Source organism: Dendrobates tinctorius, unplaced genomic scaffold (genome assembly GCF_039654945.1).
Source record: "Dendrobates tinctorius isolate UK_male_01 unplaced genomic scaffold, ASM3965494v1 ptg000029l, whole genome shotgun sequence".
Classification (NCBI taxonomy): domain Eukaryota; kingdom Metazoa; phylum Chordata; class Amphibia; order Anura; family Dendrobatidae; genus Dendrobates; species Dendrobates tinctorius.
This window is the reverse complement of record NW_027361697.1, coordinates 60,944,182-60,969,067: the sequence shown is the minus strand read 5'-3', so window position 1 is coordinate 60,969,067 and position 24,886 is coordinate 60,944,182. Positions and strand designations below refer to the sequence as shown.

Below are 24,886 nucleotides of genomic sequence, written 5' to 3'. Positions count from 1 at the left end.
TCAGAGGATTGTGTCTAATACAGGGGTTCAAAAAATACGCATGGACGAAATGCGTACAAAATTCCTTGAGAGGGGATATCCAACGAGTGTGTTAAATGATGTGGACCTTTCCCCCCCAAGGGAATCTAAGACCGCCAATCGCATTTCTTTCGTTCATGACTACCATCCCTTTGCTTATCGTATTCATTCCAGCATTAGACGTCATTGGCATCTCCTCTCTACGGCTCACCCGAATGTAGAGGCATTCAGAGTACCCTTTTTACCTTGTTTTAGGAGACCACGGAATGTCCGTGACACTCTGATTAAAGCAGATATTGGCTCCCCTGGCCCTCTAAAGAATCAACAACGTTTCTTATCAAATCCTAAATTCGGCACTTTCCCCTGCCTGCAATGCACGCAATGTAATAACGTACAGAAAGGTAATTTCTTCTACCATCCCCATACTGGTAAAAAATTTAATATCCGTGAATATTACACCTGCGACAGCTCGTTTGTAGTATACATTATCAAATGTCCGTGTGGTTTACTCTATGTAGGGGAAACCACACAACACATCAGAGACCGTATATCCAAGCATAAGTCTACGATCAGATGCAAGAACATGCTTCTCCCCATCCCATATCATTTCATTACTGCGGGCCACACCATTGCTCAATTAAAATTTCAAGTCATTGAGCAGGTTCATACCTCACGTAGAGGAGGCAACCGCATTAACATATTAAAAAGGAGAGAGGCCTATTGGATTCATGAACTCAATACCCTGACACCCAAGGGGTTAAATAAAGACTATGATTCACAGGCCTTCTTACAAGTATAATGTCTGACACCATCTGATATATTTTTCCTCCCTTTTTGTTCTCTACAATGTCACTACTGGGTTAATGCTATAAATAATGTACTCTTTAATGCCACTGTACATTGAATGTCATGGATACTAATTTAATTATGTCTCATTTACAGAACCAACAACTGTGATTGTTTGAATCGTCACCCTCAAAGCACTGAATAGCCACTATCTTCACCACTGGCACCTACGATGTCGGCGCTGCGGTAGTTAACCCAGGATAGTTCACTAATGTCCACCGCTCTGCTCTGTAAGCCAGCCTGACAGGCAGTAGTACACTCCCAGTGCTCCCTGCTGACACGCCCCCTCTATGTCTCTCTCGGCGTCCGGAGCTTTTGGTGACGTGTCTAATACACGCCCACTGACTTCCGGTGGCGCGCCCCCAACCAGGGCTCATAATTCACAGGGTTATATAACCCTGCCACTCTCACACTCTGCAGCGCTTGGGATTCGCGGCGGATACCGCGTCCACACTCCACTAACCACCACGGTAAGAGTTCTTTGCCTCATATAGACAGATTTTGTGACTTCACGTCACGTCTCTGTAGTATTACTCCAGTGCTATTCTTTGCCTTTAGCAGTGGGACGGCTTCATGTGCCTCCTCACAGGATTGGTATGTAACTTAGGTAACACAAACCATCTCACCACTTACTAAGTTATATTGGCTATTATAGCACCTTTATCCTCCCCCAGGTCTATCTCACAAAGCCCAGTCACTAAGAAACTCACAGTACAATATATCGGTATGTGTGTTCTTTTCTACGTTGATCTTGCTCTTCATGATTACTTATTACTCCCTGCCAATATCTAACATGTGCGATAATGTGACCGATGTCTCAGCATTTTTTTCAAAAGTGTTTACCTGGAAAACCCATATATTGTTGTATATACTTTCTTTTTTAATTGTATTTTTTTCATCTTTATTTATATTTCACAGTACATTGATGAAGGTCCTAGACCGAAACGTGTGTGTATGTATGTACTGTTATATAATTAAAAATCACCTTTCTGCATCAGAAACCTTTGGTGTGTGCCAAGTTTATATATACTTAGTTCACGGATTGGGATCCTACTTGGGCACCACCTACAATTCTCAGGGTTGTGCCAACGGTTTTGTTCTTACAGGGTATAGGCTAGGACCTGTGCGTTCAAGAGGGCACGACAGGGTACATGGCAAAACCTGCACGTACTTTTACAGAAGCACGGGGAGGTATGCCACAGGGCAGGCGAGGACCTGCGCGAGCTAAAAGAAGCACGCAAATCACAGTGCAGAGACAGCGTGGGTGCAAGGAAGCACAGAGAGCATGGCTGGGGCACTGGCAAGCTGGACGGGCTGCAGCACAAACAGGCGGGTACGACTCCAGCGAACCCGGCTGGGGCATAGCAGGCGACACAGCTGTCACTGACAGACGAGCACGGCTGAGGCACAAGCAGGCGGGCACGGCTAGGGGGGGCACGGCTGAGGCACAAGCAGGAGGCTAGGAAGGCCAGGCGCATGCAAAGGGCACGCGAAGAAACAAGGCAAAGCAAAGCAAGAAACAAGGCAAGGCAAGACAAGGAGCGGAACAAGGAGCAGAACGTAGGCAGAAACACAGAGTCAGGTCAGAGCGAGAACAGAGCTAGCAGCGGAGCGTAAGCCGAAGCCCAGAGCCGGGTCAAGGGAGAACCTTGAGACTAGCATGAAATGTGCTAGAGAGCACAAAAGGTAAGAGAGGAGGAATGGTGCGTGTGCCAGGAGGCACTACAGAGCACCATAGGTAAGAGAGGAGGAATGGTGCAAGTGCCAGGAGGCACAACAGAGCACCATAGGTAAGAGGAAGGAAGAACAAGCAAAGACAGAGAACATAGGGAGGACCACAAGGCAAAGCATAGGAAAGGCAAGACATGGCAAAGCAGGCAAGGCAGAGAACACCGGAAGGACTACAAGTCCAAGCCTGACACGGACAAAACATGGCACAATGGACAAACACAAGACAAGGCACGAGACAAGAGGCGGAGTACAAGCACAGAGCGTGTGCAGAGACGGACGACAGATCAGAGTGCAGGGGCACAGAACACAGGGAGCGACCGAGCAGACAAAGCAGCGTTGCAGGGAAGCAACACAATACTCAGGCCCCGACCATAGGAAGGGGTGGTTTGATATAGCACCATAGCACCTGCACTTCCGGGTCAGGATCAGGGAAGGACTTCCGGTTCAGAGGCACAGAACACAGGGAGCGACCAAGCAGACCAAGCAGCCATGCAGGGAAGCAACACAATACTCAGGCCCCGACCATAGGAAGGGGTGGTCTGATATAGCACCATAGCACCTGCACTTCCGGGTCAGAATCAGGGAAGGACTTCCGGTTCAGTTCCTCCAGGGTCATAGAGAGCGTTGCTCGATCAGACTGGGCTGAACCATAGAGAAGGTCACATGATCAGGGGCTCCAGGAATACAGAGAGGATTGCAGAATCAGACAGTGCTGGAACAGAGGAAAGGTCACATGATCAGGGGCTCCAGGAATACCTAGAGGATTGCAGAATCAGACGGTGCTGGAAGATAGGAAAGGTCACATGATCAGGGGCTCCAGGAATACCTAGAGGATTGCAGAATCAGAGCAGAGACGGATGGTTACCTAGCAACGGCGTGCAGCCATGAGGTAAGGTGCGCGTGCACACTGTTCCAGGCATCTTGCAGCACAATAGTCACGAGGTGCATGTGCACACTGCTTCCAGGGATCTTGCAGCATGAGACATAATGGGTATGAGAATTCAGTGCACGTGCACACTGCTCCAGGGATCATGCGGCATAACAGACATGGCGGGCATGACAGGCATAACGGACATGGCGGGCATGACAGGCATAACGGACATGGCGGGCATGACAATAATTGGCTCCACATTAGCTCCTATATTGCTTAATTGGCCCCACATTCGCTCCTATACTGTATAATGATATATCAGATCCTATACTGTATAATAGGCTCCACATTTGCTCCTATACTGTATAATGGGTCCCACATTAGCTCCTATACTGTAAAATGGGCTCCACATTAGCCCCAAAAATGTGTAATGGCCCCCAGTTTAGCTCCTAAACTGTATAATGGCAGCTGCCTTAGCCCCAAACTGTATAATGGGCCCCACACTTTATAAGGGCATCCCCGGCCATGAGGGTGTCTGCCCATGCTAGGAACTGCCAAATGATGAATAACCGCCCGTCTGTGCTGCCGTGTAGTTTCTTCTCTAGAAAACTTCTGTAGCTTTAGCTATGCTGTTTGCACTCCAGCTGTAAATTTTCTGCTCCTTGCACTAGTTCTTGGTGATGCTGTTCCCCATGTTCTGGATGACAGGGCTTTCACGTCTGTATAAACGTTGCGGGGTATCTAACTTGCCCGGGCCAGAGGCCACCCGAGCTCTATGGGTGCCCTCGCCCCCACTGTCCCTAACCAGGAATCTCCCTTCCCTTAAACTAAGTCACCCCTCCTATGTTAACTATTTACATTCTCACTGTACCCTCTATTGTCCTACAGTATATACACCTCAGTGTCCCATCTAGTAGCCCTATAACAATAATACATTAAATAACCTGCTCTACACATCATAGACACAGCATAATAAAGAAATCTCGTGTCAATAAAATATACATGAATATATACATACATTAGCAGCATTGGGAACTTAAAGGGGTAAAACCTTCAACCCCTTACATCTATAATGTATCAGCCCTCCCACACTGTATGAGGGTCCCCCATTGTTTATGATGCCCAAGCAAGTTTTAATCAAAATAAAAGAACATCAGAAACTTATTGCGCTGTAGCTTTGACGTCCTGCGCGTGCGTCTGATTCTCAGCCGTTCTGTAGACCCCATGCTTAAAGCGACCTGCAGTCTACAGTACAGAGTGATAGTGCAGGGAAATCGTGTCTCTGTGCTCTACCATGGGCCTTAACTGTACGGGAGGCTTAACTGTGTTAGTTAAGGTTAGCGTAGCTCTGTGGTAACTACCTCCTCTGCCCCTTGGTAGCTATGCTACTGATAAGATGTGGCACATGTGAAGTCTTAGGCTATGACAAAAGATAATTCTTAAAATAGAATAAAATAGATTCCATAAAGAACTTTTCTCTTAGACTTCCTTATCACAGATGATTTTTTTTCAGCTTTTTCTCACTTTTTTTTAAATCACTTAATTTTTATGCAGTTTTATACGTATGTTTTTGATACACATTTTTCTAGTGTTTTCATTTACCTTTGAAAAGTCTATGGTAAAATGCACGATAAAAACATCACTTAGGCTGGTTTCACATTAGCGCATTTTCAGCGCGCGCACGGCCGGGGGTAGCTCCGCCCCCGATCCGGCTCTCTGCCTGGCGTGCCCGCCCCTTCCTTGTAGCGCCGCCTACTAGCGGACAGCGGCGCCTGCGATCGGCGCACCCTATCTTTAGCATAGGGTGCGCCGATCGTGCGCAGGCCATGCGCTAGTTGCGCTTTGACCTGCGCTGCGCACTTTTGACGGTGCGCCGTGCGCGCCAAAATCAAACTTTTCGGATTTTGGCGCGCACGGCGCACCGTCAAAAGTGCGCAGCGCAGGTCAAAGCGCAACTAGCGCACGGCCTGCGCACGATCGGCGCACCCTATGCTAAAGATAGGGTGCGCCGATCGCAGGCGCCGCTGTCCGCTAGTAGGCGGCGCTACAAGGAAGGGGCGGGCACGCCGGGCAGAGAGCCGGATCGGGGGCGGAGCTACCCCCGGCCGTGCGCGCGCTGAAAATGCGCTAATGTGAAACCAGCCTTAGATCATGTTGTGTTTGTAAAACATGTCAGTATCTTCAAAATACACTGAGAGTGTTAAAAAAAACATCTGTGGCTCTAATATACGACTCAGCACTTGTTCACATGCACTCTAAATTATTTTTTCCAGCAGTTTTTTTTAAATGTACAGTTGTAGCCAAAAGTATTGACACCCCTGCAATTCTGTCAGATAATACTCAGTTTCTTCCTGAAAATGATTGCAAACACAAATTCTTTGGTATTATTATCTTCATTTAATTTGTCTTAAATGAAAAAACACAAAAAGAATTGTCCTAAAGCCAAATTGGATATAATTCCACACCAAACATAAAAAAGAGGGTGGACAAAAGTATTGGCACTGTTCTAAAAATCATGTGATGCTTCTCTAATTTGTGTAATTAACAGCACCTGTAACTTACCTGTGGCACCTAACAGGTGTTGGCAATAACTAAATCACACTTGCAGCCAGTTGACATGGATTAAAGTTGACTCAACCTCTGTCCTGTGTCCTTGTGTGCACCACATTGAGCATGGAGAAAAGAAAGAAGACCAAAGAACTGTCTGAGGACTTGAGAAACCAAATTGTGAGGAAGCATGAGCAATCTCAAGGCTACAAGTCCATCTCCAAAGACCTGAATGTTCCTGTGTCTACCGTGCGCAGTGTCATCAAGAAGTTTAAAGCCCATGGCACTGTGGCTAACCTCCCTAGATGTGGACGGAAAAGAAAAATTGACAGAGATTTCAACGCAAGATTGTGCGGATGTTGGATAAAGAACCTCGACTAACATCCAAACAAGTTCAAGCTGCCCTGCAGTCTGAGGGTACAACAGTGTCAACCCGTACTATCCGTCGGCGTCTGAATGAAAAGGGACTGTATGGTAGGAGACCCAGGAAGACCCCACTTCTTACCCCGAGACATAAAAAAGCCAGGCTGGAGTTTGCCAAAACTTACCTGAAAAAGCCTAAAACGTTTTGGAAGAATGTTCTCTGGTCAGATGAGACAAAAGTAGAGCTTTTTGGGCAAAGGCATCAACATAGAGTTTACAGGAGAAAAAAAGAGGCATTCAAAGAAAAGAACACGGTCCCTACACTCAAACATGGTGGAGGTTCCCTGATGTTTTGGGGTTGCTATGCTGCCTCTGGCACTAGACCGTGTGCATGGCATTATGAAGTCTGAAGACTACCAACAAATTTTGCAGCATAATGTAGGGCCCAGTGTGAGAAAGCTTGGTCTCCCTCAGAGGTCATGGGTCTTCCAGCAGGATAATGACCCAAAACACACTTCAAAAAGCACTAGAAAATGGTTTGAGAGAAAGCACTGGAGACTTCTAAGGTGGCCAGCAATGAGTCCAGACCTGAATCCCATTGAGCACCTGTGGAGAGATCTAAAAATGGCAGTTTGGAGAAGGCACCCTTCAAATATCAGTGACCTGGAGCAGTTTGCCAAAGAAGAATGGTCTAAAATTCCAGCAGAGCATTGTAAGAAACTCATTGATGGTTACCGGAAGCGGTTGGTCGCAGTTATTTTGGCTAAAGGTTGTGCAACCAAGTATTAGGCTGAGGGTGCCAATACTTTTGTCTGGCCTATTTTTGGAGTTTTGTGTGAAATGATTAATGTTTTGCTTTTTGCTTCATTCTCTTTTGTGCTTTTTCATTTAAGACAAATTAAATGAAGATAATAATACCAAAGAATTTGTGTTTGCAATCATTTTCAGGAAGAAACTGAGTATTATCTGACAGAATTGCAGGGATGTCAATACCTTTGGCCACAACTGTATGTAGTATGTATGTAGTATGTATGTATGTATGTTGTATGAATGTAGTATATATGTAGTATGTATGTATGTAGTATGTATGTATGTTGTATGAATGTAGTATACAGTATATGTAGTATGTATTTAGTATGTATGTATGTTGTATGAATGTAGTATATATATTTTGATACCTTTTAATACTTTTTACAGCTTCCACTAATGTGAGCTGCACAGCAGGGACCTGCAGGCCACTTAAGACACAAGTAGGTTAGGCACACCTGCACTACGTAGTTGACCGTTTGAATGGCAAGCAGGTACTGCTGCATTTCCTCTGTAACTGCTGCAGCATGGCCAATTGCAGGTTCCTTGCCTAAAACAGCTGATTATTGGTGGTTAGAGAAGTTGGACTTGCAGCTGTTGGTAAAATAAACAACTTTGGCTACCTGAAAGATTATCCAGTCTCTAAAACCGTAACAGAATCTTTTTTTTTTATACCTTTTTTCCTTGTTTTCTGGAAAATGATAGTAATGGAATTTAAATGTTACACTGGAGGCTGTTGTCACAAACAGCAACATTGGGAGAGTATCATGTAACAAGATGGCAGTGAGGGTTTTAAAGCTTTTATCAGATAGTGGCTGTTTAGGGAATTAGAATGTTGTCTAGTTAAATCTTAAGGACCTTTCACCATATTTTTCATGTTGAAATGGGCATATGATGTAATAGTGGCTGCAGAGTGAAATAAAAGCTTTTTTTGTTTAACTTTGCCTCTCAAAGATATCAACAATCAAAGTACTTACAATCGCAGAGATATCAACAATCAAAGTGTTTAGAACCTAATGAATTAACATTTGTTAAGTCCTAATGGGTATTATCTGATCTCCTGGTCTAACCTTCTGTACAATTAGAAAGTCCTGCTGAGTTTAGCTGTGTCACATTACAAACCATTATATGAGCTCTCCTGTCATAGCACCGTCAGCTCTGCTGTACTACCCCTTCTCCAACACTGCCTATCCGAAGATGTGTCAGTAAGCAGATTTATGTCTGTTAGGCTCACAGCATATTGTAATCCCTCTGCAGTGAGAGCGGAACTTAGTGGCATTACATCTCACATAAGAGTAGTTTCTTTAGTTTCTTGTGCTGTCACTTCAGAGTGATTACAAATTGCTCTTAGCACAACAAACATAAGTGTGACTCCTTTCCAGACAGGCAGCACTGGTGAAGGGGCAGTACAGCAGAGCTGACTGTGTTTTGAGAGGAGGCGAGCTGATAAAAGGGTTTGTAATGTAACACAGATAAATTCTGTTGTACTGTCCCTTGGTACCTTATCTGAAAAGTGTGAGTCATCTGTGCTCTAATCAGAGGAGATCAGAGCTGTAGCATCACACCTTAGACACTGAGAAATCTAAAGTATTGTGGGGCGTGTTCTTTTTTGCGGTGTTGCTTATGATTAGGCAACTCATACAAGGAGAGCACATCTCTGTGAGAAGTAATTTATAGCACCACTTGGATTTAACAACAGTTAACTCATTAGGTACTAATATCTCTGCAACAGAGAGGCAAAATAAAAAAGTCACAAAAATGTTTTATTCCGCCCTGCAGCCACTATTGTATAGTGTGCCCTGTTCAAAATGTAAAATTTTGTGAATGGTTCTGTTTATGAGGTGTCTGAACAGTCATATTATTGCTTGTAATAGGAATAATAGGAAAGCACATGGTCAGATAATTAGATTTAAGGTATAAATAAATGCTTGAATGCATGTCTCACAGGACATTTTGTAATGGGAAACTTTTATAATGTACTCCATCTTTTTTTGCCAATTGAATGTGATATATCCAAACGTTGACAAGACATTTATGATAAAATTCTTCTACCAGTTTTTAAACTTCTTCAAAAGCCTTGGGGGCGATTCATTATGACTGTGATAGTGTATGCCAGTCTTAATAAAGCACTCGCTGGAGTACACCAAACTAATTCATTAAGCAGCGTGCGCTGCTTAGTGAATCAGGCTCATCTGATATCCAGATTGCGTTGTCGCCAAAAGTGTATGCAAGCCAAGGGCTGAAGTACATTCTTGTAGAATGTTGCACCACTTTAGTGACATAACATGGTGGATTTGACAGGCAGGCCTGGACACTCCATCCCCATGATATGCCCATATTAGAGTAGTTGATTAGGATTGGTATTTAAAACACCAAAAGTCGCAATATTTTTGAACAGTTGCCAAGTTATGCAAAAATATTGCAACTTCTTAAAGATGCTAACATCAGATTTCTGGAATAAACATCTTAATGAATTGCATCCCAAATCCTTATCCAGACTATCCAGCCGAAAGAGCATCACAAACCACGCCCATCGGTGCCCCTGTCACATGACGGTGGGGCGCCAATGGCTTGGCATGACTACCCGGGGTCTGCCAGAAACCCCTGTGGTTGTCATTGCCGATCTGTCAGATGACAGAGTGAGATTGCAGCAATATGCCTGCTGCCGTTGATAACAGCTAGAACAGGCACCGCGGATGGAATCATTCATCAGCGCTATAAATACATTTTAAAAAATTATGTAGGTTTCCCTGTATTTTTGATAATCAGCCAGGTAAAACTGGCGGCTACAGGCTGCAACTCTCAGCTGTCAGCATTAGTCAAGCTGGTTATCAAGAATAGAGAGGTACCCTCACCATTTTTTAAATAATTTAAATAAATAATTAAAAAAACAGCGTAGGGTCCACCCCATTTTTGACAACCAAATTTGCTAAAGCAGACAGCTTGGGGCTGGTATTCTCATGTTTGGAAGTGGTCATGGATATTGGACCCCCAGCCTAAAATAGCAGCCCACAGCCGCACCAGAAAAGGTGCATCTATTAGATGCCCCAATTCTGGTGCTTTGCCCTGCTCTTCCCACTTGCCCTGGTGTGATGGCAAGTGGGGTAATAGTTGGGGGTTGATGTCATCTTTGTATTGTCAGGTGACATAAAGCCCAGAGGTTAGTAATGAAGAGGCGTCTATAAGATGCATCCTTTAATAACCCCATTGTCACATTGTATAAAAAAGCAACATCACCAGAATAAAGTCATTTAAGTTAAAGAATGACACAGACTCCTTTACTGAATCTAAATTAAACCATAATCACATGATTGCCCATTCCACTGAAGCAATGGTCTCCTGTAATAAAACAAAAATAAAAAACAACCATATCCCTCACCTGTCTGTTGTTCTGTCCTACGCCATAATCCATTGTTTTATTACAAGAGAAGAGGGCTTCAATGGCATGGGCGTTAAGTGAGTATAACTGTGTTTTTTTATTTTTAAATAAAAAAAGGTAAACTATGTTTTGTTTTTATTTCAAATAAAGGACTTTATTCTGGCTGTGTGTTTCGTTACAATATAACTAAAGGATTAGAAAGGGAGAGGCGTCTTAAAGATGCCTCTCCATTACTAATCCAAGGGCTTGATGTCGGTGGGCAATATAAAGGTGACACCAACCCACCAACATGAACCTCACTTGCCACTGCCACAGGGCAAGTGAGAAGAGCTGGGCAAAAATATGGTGTGGGGACCCCTCTATTCTTGATAACCAGCCTTGCTAAAGCTCACAGCCAGCAGCAGTCAGTTTTGACTGGCTGGTTATCAAATATACATGAGAACCCCATGTCATTCTTTTGGAGGGGTTCCCCATTTTAATAACCAGGAAAGACTACAATTTACAGCTGTAAACTGATATTAATAGCCTGGGAACCTTTATGATTATTGTCTCTTTCCCAGAATATTAACAGTAGCCCCCAGCCGTCAGCTTTCCCTCAGCTGTTTATGAAAATTACTGGGGACCCCACTCGATTTTTTTTTAGTTTATTTTCTTATATATTTACTAGTACAGTAAATTACACACCCAAGGTAACCTTAGTTTACAGCCTTCAGGTGTTCCAGCACCTGGAAACCAGTATCCTTAAAATGTCCCTCAAAGTTTCATATGAGGTTTCCGTGCCTCGCAGCTGCTGAGAAAGTGCCTTTACAACTTTTCCCACGGTGCACTGACATCAGTGAGTTGAACTGAGTTCACTGGCTGTGAACTAACAGGACCCTTCTGATGGCACCGCGAGCGTGCAAACTTTAACACGCTCATGGTGACATCAGTCAGGTCATAGGAGTTCACAGCGAGATACTAAGCAACAGTAGCAGACTCTACACATTGTCTCTGCTGGATGGCAGGCTGTATAGTCGTATCATGCAACAATGCAGCCTGCCATCTAGATGTAGCAGAACTAGGCCCACCGCGGGACAAATGAATTATCTTTTCAGTGTGAGGAATATGGTTGCTTATTAATTTAATTCTCATACTGGGGACAATGGCTTCACTGTAATGGGCGATGAAGTGAGTATGGTTTAATTAAGATTGATTAAAGGAGGCTGTGTCATTATTTCAATTAAAGTACTTTATTCTGGGTGTCTGTGTTTTCGTACAATATGACTATATGACTATGAGGTTAGTAATGGGGGCATCTTATAGATGCCTTTCCATTACTAACCCATGGGCTTGATGTCAATGGACAATACAAAGGTGACATCAACTTCACAAATATGAACCTCACTTGTCACTGCCACAAGGCAAGTGGGAAGAGCCGGGCAAAGAGATAGATGCACCTTTTCTTGGGGGCGGCTATGGGCTGCTTTTTTTAGGCTGGGAGGGCAATATCGATTACCTCTTACCAGCTGGGGAATTCCAGCCCCCAGCTGTCTGTATTAGTTTGGCTGGCTGTCAAAAATGGAGGGATCCCATGCGTTTTTTTTTAATTAACTACTTAAATAACTAAGTATGGCGTGGGGGCCCTTCTTTTCTTGATAATCAGCTTGCAGAAGCTGACAGCTGAGGATTGCAGCCCGAAGCTGTCACTTTTACCTGACTGATTATAAAAAATACAGTAGAACCCCACATCATTTTTTATAATTATTCATCAACTGTCGCTTGCTCTCGCTGTTAACAGTTAAATACAACTCTCAGCATTGCCTCCTGCTAGTGCTGATCACAGCGCGAGAAGGGGATCATGATGTGAGCTGTCTTCACTTCAGCACCTAGTGCCGGGGCACAGCGTGTACCGTACTGCTGATTCCCAGGTATGTGTCACACTGATGAGATAGGGATGTTATCCATGCATCATAAGTGTGCACATGTGCGGGAAATTTTGTTGTCCGTTCTGCTACTGGAATCACTGACGTCTAAAAAAGCCCTTAGTGAACTTGGTCATTTACTAAACTTTGGCCGACTTTTGCCAATTTTTAGGAAAAATGCTTGGGAATCCAAACAGGAATCCTAATGAGCTATGTTCATGCTAAATTTGAGTTTGGCGATTGTTTTCCGAACAAGTTTGCTCATCTCTAATAATCACACTGTGAACAATGTCTCCAGACTGCACTGCGGGCTTATATAAGCTCCCAAACTGCAGTTAGATTCTAGCGCAGGCTGTCCATGCGCATTCATGCACTACGATGACACAAACAGGAAGGCATAGACACTGACCAGCTGCCAGGAAGCACACCTTCCGTGACGTTTCGGGGGACCTCCGCTTTCTCAAGCCTCAGGCTACAAATACTTTGAAGAAGATAATTTTGTGTGCTGTTTTTTTTCTATATTATAACTTGTGAGATCCATCCCATCATACTGTATAGAGAGCTGAGGAGCAATCATACTGCATGTGAGTGTCGTCACAGTACATTGGGGAGCAGTGGGGCCATCATGCTGTGTGTAGTAGACATTATACTATGTTGGTAAGCTGAGGGGCATCAAACTGTGTTGAGGGGCTGTGGGGACATCATACTGCAGGTGGGGGCTGTAGGGGCATCATACTGTGTGTAGTTATATTATACTATGTTGGCGAGCTGATGGAGCATCATACTGCATGTGGGGGCTGTGGGGACATCATACTGTGTGTAGTTATATTATAAAATGTTGGTGAGCTGAGAGAGCATCATACTGTATTGGAGGACATCATACTGCAGGTGGGGGCTGTGGGGATATCATACTGTGTGTAGTTATATTATACTATGTTGGTGAGCTGAGGGAGCATCATACTGCATGTGGGGGCTGTGGGGACATCATACTGTGTGTAGTTATATTATACAGTGTTGATGAGCTGAGGGAGCATCATACTGCATGTGGGGGCTGTAGGGACATCATACTGTGTGTAGTTATATTATAAAATGTTGGTGAGCTGAGAGAGCATCATACTGTGTTGGAGGACATCATACTGCAGGTGGGGGCTGTGGGGATATCATACTGTGTGTAGTTATATTATACTATGTTGGTGAGCTGAGGGAGCATCATACTGCATGTGGGGGCTGTGGGGACATCATACTGTGTGTAGTTAAATTATACAGTGTTGATGAGCTGAGGGAGCATCGTACTGCATGTGGGGGCTGTAGGGACATCATACTGTGTGTAGTTATATTATAAAATGTTAGTAAGCTGAGGGAGCATCATACTGTGTTGGAGGACATCATACTGCAGGTTGGGGCTGTAGGGACATCATACTGTGTGTAGTTATATTATACTATGTTGGTGAGCTGAGGGAGCATCATACTGCATGTGGGGGCTGTGGGGACATCATATTGTGTGTAGTTATATTACAAAATGTTGGTGAGCTGAGGGAGCATCATACTGTGTTAGGGGACTGTGGGGACATCATACTGTGCACAGTTATATTATACTATGTTGGTGAGATGAGGGGGCATCTTACCGTGTTGAAGGACATCATACTGCAGGTGGGGGCTGTAGGGACTTCATACTGTGTGTAGTTACATTATACTATGTTGGTGAGCTGAGGGAGCATCATACTGCATGTGGGGGCTGTGGGGACATCATACTGTGTGTGTTAGGCGTCGGGTTCCTGTCGCTGCACAGCGGGAATCCCGAGCCTTGCTTCCGGCGGTCTCCCATTTCTCTCTAACCGCAGAGAAGGTTGCTCAGCAGACTCGTCTGTCCCGGCGCTCTGCCCAGACTAGCCCCGTGGGTTTGGTTGCTGCTGCCACCTCTGGTAAAGCTATAGCAATGCATGCTGGTCAGCAGCGAGCTACTCCAGGGACTAAGTCCTCCTTTCGGTCCACTGAGCATGCCCGTGGGACGATCTCTCATTGAAGATCGGATGTCACATGCTTAGGTCCTTCTCCAGCTAGGATTGGACCATCAGAAAGGTCAGTAAGGTCCCGGAAGGACGCGGCTATAAATGGTTCGCATGGCCGCTCGGCCATGCGCTAGTATAGACTGCATTACCAGACTATGAGGAGTGAGTGTTGTATGCAAGTATGAATGTCTCTGGTGACTGACTCATTTGAAACCCCTACCCTTGGTACGCGCATGTGTTGTGCAGCCTAGCCTGTTAAGCACCCAGGTGTAGGTAGAGGCAGATTCTGAGACTAACATCAGTGTCCACCGGTGGCTCTGCACGCCACGGTGCATGTGCTCGACACTCCACCTTAGTCAGCAGCTATAGTGGCGTCTGCAGGTGCGACGCCGCGCACTCAGAAGGTCTAGAGGGACTCAGACCTCATGTCCTTTGGGCTGAGTTCTGTGACGGCATACTGAGCGCTCTCTTGCCGAGTGCTGTGATTTTAACAGGCTCCGGCATTTATGTTCAGCGGTGGCATGGCTCTGTGTCGTAACAGAGTTCGCTTCTGTTCACACTGGGTGACGTTAACCCACGTGTGACCTCTTGTATACCGCTTTATACTTCTGCCATTACTAAGCAGCAGTTTACCACCCCTGCACGGTGGACCCCGGGCTGAGAACGCACCTTACTATTATTTTATTATTTGGTGTGTTCCGCCAGCCCTAACAGTGTGTAGTTATATTAGAAAATGTTGGTGAGCTGAGGGAGCATCATACTGTGTTAGGGGACTGTGGGGACATCGCACTGTGTATAGTTATATTATACTATGTTGGTGAGATGAGGGGGCATCATACTGTGTTAGGGGACTGTGGGGACATCATACCGTGTGTAGTTATATTATACTATATTGGTGAGCTGTGGGGACATCATACTGAGTGAAGTTATATTATACTATGTTGGTGAGCTGAGGGAGCATCATACTGTGTTAGGGGACTGTGGGGACATCATACTGTGTGTAGTTATATTATACTATGTTGTTGAGATGAGGGGGCATCATACTGTGTTAGGGGACTGTGGGGACATCATACTGTGTGTAGTTATATTATACTATGTTGGTGAGATGAGGGGGCATCATACTGTGTTAGGGGACTGTGGGGACATCATACTGTGTGTAGTTATATTATACTATGTTGGTGAGCTGAGGGAGCATCATACTGTGTTAGGGGACTGTGGGGACATCATACTGTGTGTAGTTATATTATACTATGTTGGTGAGATGAGGGAGCATCATACTGTGTTAGGGGACTGTGGGGACATCATACTGTGTATAGTTATATTATACTATGGTGGTGAGATGAGTGGGCATCATACCGTGTTAGGGGACTGTGGGGACATCATACTGTGTGTAGTTATATTATACTATGTTGGTGAGCTGAGGGAGCATCATACTGTGTTAGGGGACTGTGGGGACATCATACTGTGTGTAGTTATATTATACTATGTTGGTGAGCTGAGGGAGCATCATACTGTGTTAGGGGACTGTGGGGACATCATACTGTGTGTAGTTATATTATACTATGTTGGTGAGCTGAGGGAGCATCATACTGTGTTAGGGGACTGTGGGGACATCATACTGTGTGTAGTTATATTATACTATGTTGGTGAGCTGAGTGAGCATCATACTGTGTTAGGGGACTGTGGGGACATCATACTGTGTGTAGTTATATTATACTATATTGGTGAGCTGTGGGGACATCATACTGTGCATAGTTATATTATACTTTGCTGGTGAGATGAGGGGGCATCATACTGTGTTAGGGGACTGTGGGGACATCATACTGTGCATAGTTATATTATACTATGCTGGTGAGATGAGGGGGCATCATACTGTGTTGGGGGGCTGTGGGGACATCATACTGTGGGGGATTGTGGGGATATCATGCTGTGTGGGGGAGCTGTTAATCAAGGCACAACGGCTGAATAACAGGAACATATGATTTACAAATTTGATAAAAAGCAGTAAATTTTATGGGCTTGATAAGCTGCTAGTGGTAAGGATACGTTACACTAAGCCCTATCATAACATGTATTAGTAGTAGTAGTAGCAAGTCAGCAGAGATGATTTCTGTTTAGTATTAAGTGATACAGTTATATTAATAGTGAACAGAATGTATTTAATCCTATTGATTAGGCCCTCCAGAACAGTCTCGGTCTCTCAGGAGGTGTCTTCGGAAAATTAATGGCCCACCCCTGATACAGAGCATATTTTAGAAATGCCACTGACTATACACCCTTACTCTTTTTCTTATGATTTCCTTTTCCATTATTAAGTACAATGGTCAGATTTTTTACTTATCTTTTGCTACAGGTAACATTATTCAAACTGATTAAATGAACGTGTATTACATGATAATATCTGCTTTCCAGCGTACACTTATACTGACAGTGCAGAAATTCCTGAAAGACCGATGTTTGTAGAGTTAGATTTACAATGACTTGAGAGCTGTCATCTTACAAATTGATCAAATTCTTCAAGTCACAAATAATTTCTAAGAAACAAAAAAGAAAACAAACACCACTGGATAACAACAGACAACAGTAAAAAAGAAATGGCGACGATAATTGACAATTGACAATAATCACTAAAATAATAGCAACATTTTCTCAGATCTGGTGATTATGTAATAATGCACCCGTAGTCCAACAATCTTATAAAAAAGAATAAATTAATATAAATAATAAATTAATCAAAATTTCAATAACAATGAGACTATATACAGTATATAAAAATGTATATATAAAAAAACATAAAAACTACCATGCACCCCAACAGTCAACCATGCAGAGGAGCATATAATGGCTGCCCATTAATTCATTATGGTAGTGGGCTACAGTTGCCTGTAGGAATGATAGAGTTAAAACACAAAGCATCTCATTTTTTTACATTTTCCTCCAAACCACATCTATGTCTATTCCATCTAAAATTGATGTCAGAAAAGTATTATATATTTTCAGCAGGGAATGGAGGCAGCCGGGCCACTATCCTTGTCAACACGCTCTGTCTCCTTAATCATACTTTTCATTTTAGTACATTGAAATTTCGCCCCCCCACCTCTATGACCAAGGACAAGATCATAAATAAGGATGTTTGTGAAATTTTTACCTGCTGTTCCCTAACTTTGCGCATTAGGCATGAGACCGCGAGGTGCTCGTCAGATGCGGAAATTTATACTCATTTATAACGCGTGCCGCTAGCCGGCCAGGAATAAGAGCGTGAAGGTTCGACATCTATAAACCAGGGCAGAAAGGCTTAAATGAAAAGTGAAGTGAATTTCTGTGTCTTCCCATAAAGAGGTTTCAGCTTTAATTCACAGAAGATACCGTACATTTTTACCAGAGCCGCGTGTAGCAGTAAATGTTCCCTTGATGTATTATTTCTTGACTTGCAAAGAAATCTTTGCGCTCTACATAATGGAGTAGTTAGGAGAATTACTACAGGATCCATAAAGCTTTATAGCTCACAGTGTAAGTGTAATTTAATCTCCGCTCTCGTAATATAAAGAGGATTTGGCGCTGCTCGCTTGATGTGCAGTGCATTAGTGGAGTGTTAGAAGGTAACGGCCTTTCATTAGCGCGTCATAAAGTGATCTCACAACTCATTATAGGAATCCCCTAAAACACCCAAATCTTGAGCAATTTGTCCGATGTGTGGTGCTAATTGTGAGATCGGGAAAGCACTTTGTACTAAGAATGGGGGATATTTAATATAGACCCAAACAACTCAAGCCTGTGTTGCTCACATAATATTAACGCATTCAATGCTGGGCAAATGTAACTGACATCAGTGATATTTGATGCCCATGGAGTACATTTATTGATGTCGCTACTATTGTAATTAAAACCTTTCATTTATACAGTTTCTATTTTTTATTTATTTTACACACTTATATAGTTCAATGAATTCCACAACACTTTTCAGACATCTTCAGTTTAATGTGAACCTATCCCCATACCAGGGGCAGCATGTGTCAGCCACTGGCTGCACGATCACAGCCATGTATGTTTGTCTCTGAAACGCTGTGGTATTTCAGAGAGAAATATACTTTTAATAGCCACTGAGGACATATGGGGCCAGGATGGAAATATGGGGACTAGGATGGTCAAATGGGGGCCTGGATGGATATATGGTGGCTAGGATGGATATATGGGGGCCACAATGGACAAGGCACAAATGGGGGCCAGTAAGGCCCAGATGGACATATGGGGGCCAGGATCGACAAGGGACAAATGGAGGCCAGGATGGACAATGGAAATATGGTGGCCAGGAAGGGCAAGGGACATATGAGGGCCAGGCTGGACATGGGACATATGGGGCCAGGCTGGACAAATGGGGGCCAGGATAAATACATGGGGGTCAGGATGGATACATGTGACAAAAATGGATATATAGGGGCTAGGATGGACATATGGGGGCCAGGATGGATACATGGGGGCAAGAATAGATATATGGGGGCCAGGATGGACATATGGGGGCCAGGATGAATATATGGTGTCTAGGATGGTCATATGGAGGCCAGGATGGATATATGAAGGCCAGAATGGATATATGGGGGCCAGAATTTGCATATGGGGCCAGAATGGACACATGGGGGCAAGAATGGATACATGGGGGCCGGCCAGGAAGGACATATGGGGATCAGGATGGACATATAAGGGTCAGGATGGACATAGGGGGGCCAGGATGGACAAGGGACAAATGGGAGCCAGGATAGACAAGGAAAATATGGGGGCCAGAATGGACAAGGGACATATGCGGGCCAGTCTGGACAAGCAACATATGGGAGCCAGGCTGGACACATGGGGACCAGGCTTGACATGGGACATATCGGGCCAGGCTGGACAAATGGGGGCCAGGATGGAAAAGGGACTTATTGCTGCCAGGAGGGACAAGGGACATGTGAGGGCCAGGCTGGACATATGGGGGCCAGGATGGATACATGGGGGCCAGGATGGATACATGTGACAAAAATGCATATATGGGGGCTAGGATGGATACATGGTGCAATAATGGATATATGGGGACCAGGATGGATATATGGGGGCCAGAATGAATATATGTGGACTAGGATAGTCATATGAGGGCCACAATGGATATATGAGGGCCAGAATGGATATATGGAGGCCAGAATTGCAATATGGGGGCCAGAATGGATATACGGGGGCAAGAATGGATATATGGGGGCCAAGGAGGACATATGGGGGCCAGGATGGATATATGAGGGCCAGGATGGACAAGGGACAAATGGGAGCCAGGATGAACAAGGCACATGTGGGGTCCAGGATGGACAAGGGATATATAAGGACCAGGATGGAAAAATGGGGGTCCAGGATGGAGAACTGGAAGCCAGGATGGACAAGGGAAATATCGGGGCTAGGATGGACAAGGGACATATGGGAGCCAGGCTGGACATATGGGGGCCAGACTGGACATGAGACATATGGGGCCAGGCAGGACATGTGGGGGCCAGGATGGACAAGGGACATATAAGGGGCAGGATGGACATTTGTGGTCCAGGGACATATAAGGGCCAGGATGGTCAAATGGGGGTCCAGGATGGATAAATGGAAGCCAGGATGGACAAAGGAAATATCATCTCCAGAATGGACAAGGGACATATGGGGGCCAGTCTGGACATGCGACATATGGGAACCAGGCTGGAAATATGGTGGCCAGACTGGACATGTGGGGGCCAGGATGGACATTTGGGGGCCAGGATGGACAAGGGACATACTGTATAAGGGCCAGGATGGACATATGGGGGCCAGGATAGACAAGGGACATATGGGGACCAAGCTGGACAAGTAACATATGGGGGACAGGCTGAACATATGGGGGCCAGGCTGGACAAGAGACATGTGGGTGTCAGGATAGACAAGAAATATATGGGGGCCAGGAAGGACATATGGGGGCCAGGATGAATAAATGGGGGCCAGGATGGATACATGTGACAAAAATGGATATATGGTGGCTAAGATGGACATATGGGGGCCAGGATAGACAAGGGACATATGGGGACCAAGCTAGACAAGTGACATATGGGGGCCAGGCTGAACATATGGGGGCCAGGCTGGACAAGAGACATGTGGGTGTCAGGATAGATAAGAAATATTTGGGGGCCAGGATGGACAAAGGATATGTGGGGGCCAATATGGACATATGGGGGCCTGGATGGATACATGTGACAAAAATGGATATATGGTGGCTAGGATGGACATATGGGGGCCAGGATGGATACATGGGGGCAAGAATAGATATATGGAAGCTAGGACGGACATATGGGGGCCTATATTACCATATTACCCTTTTGGTACATGTTGACATTACATATATCTTTTTGCTATGTATTGGCACATATGGTTTTGCAGTATACTGTGCCTGCACTTTAGGGGTTATTATTAGCTTAATTGTTTTGATCCTTTTGTTTATCATATTATTATATCCTAGATATTTCTTTCATATTTATCATGGTAATTGCTGAGGTCTCTATGCCCCTTAGCACATTTTGTCTAATGCAGACTATATATTTTCTTGGGGCTCAACTGATTATATTTTTGGATGGAGTTATGGTGGGCTATCTGTTATATGTTTTTAATCTGGCATTTTATATTTAATAAAGTGGATATATTATATGAGGTGTACCTTTTAATATATCATTGCAGTTTAGCTGTTTTCTCTTCTCTTGATGTACACTCTAGTCACAGGATAGATGATATTGCGTGAGGCTAGAAACAGTTTAGTCGGATTCTGATTGAGAAAGAATGCCAGAAGGGGGCTTGATCCGCGTTGTCCATGCATAGATCACCATGACATGTGTACCCATGTGCTCTTACTTTTTTCTAATAAAGTCTGGAATTTTAGAAACGGGATATCAATAGTTTTTTTCTGGATTTTCCTGCGTGTAGCTGCACGTATCCTTGCTTCTTCATCCCATGGGCCGTTCAAGTGAGGTGGTTTATTTCCACTTATATTATATGGATAAACTGAAACCAAATATCAATATAAACACAAATACCTTACCAGATTCTTATGTAAATTCAGACTCCATAAAAGACCACTAAATAATTTATGTCCCCAGATCAGGTCAAGAAAAAGCTTTCAGTTTCCAAACTAGACTCATCTATATATATATAATCGTCTTATCATGTCTGTCTGTAACCAAAATCCCGTGGCTACAGGCGCAGCTATTTGGAACGGTAAGCTGCGCCTGCCGCTGAATGGTCCAATCAGCGGCAGGCGCAGTCGGGCACAGTGCTCAATCGGGTGCAGGGCTCTGTAAAAAAAAGAATTAAAATAAACAAAAGGTTATACTCACCTTCCGACGGCCCGCGATCTCCGCTCATGCATACCAGGAAAGGGGGATGAGGGGGACCATGCATACCAGGAAAGGGGGGTGAGGGGGACATGCATACCAGCAAAGGGGGGTGAGGGTGACCATGCATACCAGGAAAGGGGGGTGAGGGTGACCATGCATATCAGGATAGGGGGTGAGGTGACCATGCATACCAGGATAGGGAGGTGAGGGTGACCATGCATACCAGGATAGAGGGGTGAGGGTGACCATGTATACCAGGAAAGGGAGGTGAGGGGACCATGCATACCAGGAAAGGGGGGTGAGGGGACCATGCATACCAAGAAAGGGGGGGTGAGGGGACCATGCATACCAGGAAAGGGGGGTTACGGGACCATGCATACCAGGAAAGGGGAGTGAGGGGGACCATGCATACCAGGAAAGGGGGGTGAGGGAACCATGCTTACTAGGAAAGGGAGTTGAGGGGACCATGCATACCAGGAAAGGGGGATGAGGGTACCATGCATACTAGGATAGGGGGGTGAGGGTGACTATGCATACCAGGATAGAGGGGTGAGGGTGACCATGCATTCCAGGATAGGGGGGTGAGGGTGACCATGTATACCAGGAAAGGGAGGTGAAGGGACCATGCATACCAGGAAAGGGGGGTTACGGGACCATGCATACCAGGAAAGGGGAGTGAGGGGGACCATGCATACCAGGAAAGGGGGGTGAGGGAACCATGCTTACTAGGAGAGGGAGGTGAAGGGACCATGCATACCAGGAAAGGGGGATGAGGGTACCATGCATACTAGGATAGAGGGGTGAGGGTGACCATGCATTCCAGGATAGGGGGGTGAGGGTGACAATGTATACCAGGAAAGGGAGGTGAGGGGACCATGCATACCAGGAAAGGGGGGTGAAGGGGACCATGCATACCAGGAAAGGGAGGTGAGGGGACCATGCATACCAGGAAAGGGGGGTGAGGGGACCATGCATACCAGGAAAGGGGGGTGAGGGGACCATGCATACCAGGAAAGGGGGGTGACGGGACCATGCATACCAGGAAAGTGGAGTGAGGGGGACCATGCATACCAGGAAAGGGGGGTGAAGGAACCATGCTTACTAGGAAAGGGAGGTGAGGGGACCATGAATACCAGGAAAGAGGGGTGAGAGGACCATGCATACCATGATTGGGGGGTGAGAGGACCATGCATTCCAGGATTGGGGGGTGAGAGGACCATGCTTACCAGGATTTGGGGGTGAGGGGTACCATGCATATCAGGATTAGGGGGTGAGAGGACCATGCATATCAGGATTGGGGGGTGAGGGGACCATGCATATCAGGATTGGGGGGTGACAGGACCATGCATACCAGGAAAGGGGGCTGAGGGGACCATGCTTACCAGGAAAGAGGGGTGAGGGGTACCATGCATATCAGGATTGGGGGGTGAGAGGACCATGCATATCAGGATTGGGGGATGAGGGGACCATGCATATCAGGATTGGGGGGTGAGGGGACCATGCATACCAGGATAGGGGGGAGGGGTACCATGCATATCAGGATTGGGGGGGTGAGAGGGCCATTCATATCAGGATTAGGGGTGCATTATTGCATTATTATTAAAACTTCATAAATAAACTACATACATATTCTAGAATACCTGATGCGTTAGAATCGGGCCACCATCTAGTATACTATACTTACCCTTCTTGCTTCTTTTCAGTTCCTTTTCTGTTTTAGGCACCACCTAGGGCATAACTACAGAGGGTGAAGAGGTTGAAGTCAAACCCATGCCCTAAAGGTTAGGGGGCCAAAAAGTCTGTTTGGCCCACAAGAGAAGACCAAAACTATTGAAGACCCATGCTAGTTGGCGGCACTGTTGGTGATATTGCATTGGGGCCGATAAGCGTCAAGTGACACCACTGGGCTCCACCACAGACAATTTCCACATCTGATCGGTTGGCTTCTGGGTGCTATGTACTATGGAGTAACTTGGCAACAACCATATTAAGTATAAACCCCTATAATCTGTCTGATAAAAGAACAATGAAACAAGACACTTGCTTGGGGAAGAATATGGAGGATCAATTGCCCTTATTTTTTTCCTAAATCTGAGGTTTATACCATCACAGAAAGGAGGAAAGTGTAATCATATTGTCAAAACTACCTAAGCACTTGTCAATATCCATGCAAATTAAAGATGCAATTTTACCAAAGTTTGAAATGGTAAAATACAGTCTTCATCTTCAACAACAAAATTGCAACACCGAGAAGAAATACAAAGGTAGTTATTCATTAAGACTGACAGTGCACAAGCCAATGTTAATGGAGGGCTTGCTCGATTACAATGTACCAAATTCATTGAGGCGCATGCCACTTAAATCCTTCCCACCATGGCCAATTTCCATTTTTTTCAGTTTATTTTTTTCCTCACCTTCTTCCAATAGTCATAACTTTTCTATTTTCCAAGTGCATCGAATTTGCAAATAAACAATTCCACAATTGCTTTTGGGGTTTTTATTCACTCAGGTAAAACTGATCTGGCAATATGATTTTCCAGATAAGTACGATTAAGCAGATACGAAACGTATATATATATATTTTTTATTTAAGAGTTGAAAATTTTGAGGAAAATTTGTAAATAAAATTATTTGCTTGTGTCGCAATTTTCCAAGACACATAACGTTTTCAATTTTCAAGATCTGGGGCTGTGTGAGGGCTTATTTTTTGCACCCTGAGCTGATGATTTAAATTATACCATTTTGGGGTAAGTACAATGTTTTGATCCCCTCTTATTGCATTTTATTACAATTTTGCTGCAACCAAAAAATTTGGGCGTTTCAACTTTTTTCTCGTTACGCCGTAACAATCGGATTATTTTATTTTTTACTTTGATAGATCAGATATTTACTAATGCAGGGACATCAAATATATATATTTTTTTCTTTTTAATAAGGTAAAAAGTGATTTGAAATTTTGTATTTTTTTCCCTATTTTTAAAAATATTTTGCTCACATTCTACTTTATTTGCTAATCCCCTTCTCCATAGTTCGCGTGTGCGCAAAGCAATCTTGCT

General features: G+C 44.6%; 1 long non-coding RNA gene across 1 annotated transcript; it reads left to right on the top strand.

The window, feature by feature from the left end:
• Positions 1-1,213: 1,213 nt before the first annotated feature.
• LOC141085735 (uncharacterized) lies at positions 1,214-24,314 on the top strand. The gene is made up of 2 exons (XR_012231399.1): positions 1,214-1,334; positions 23,534-24,314. It is a non-coding gene; the product is annotated as an uncharacterized lncRNA (long non-coding RNA).
• The last annotated feature ends 572 nt before the right edge of the window (positions 24,315-24,886 follow it).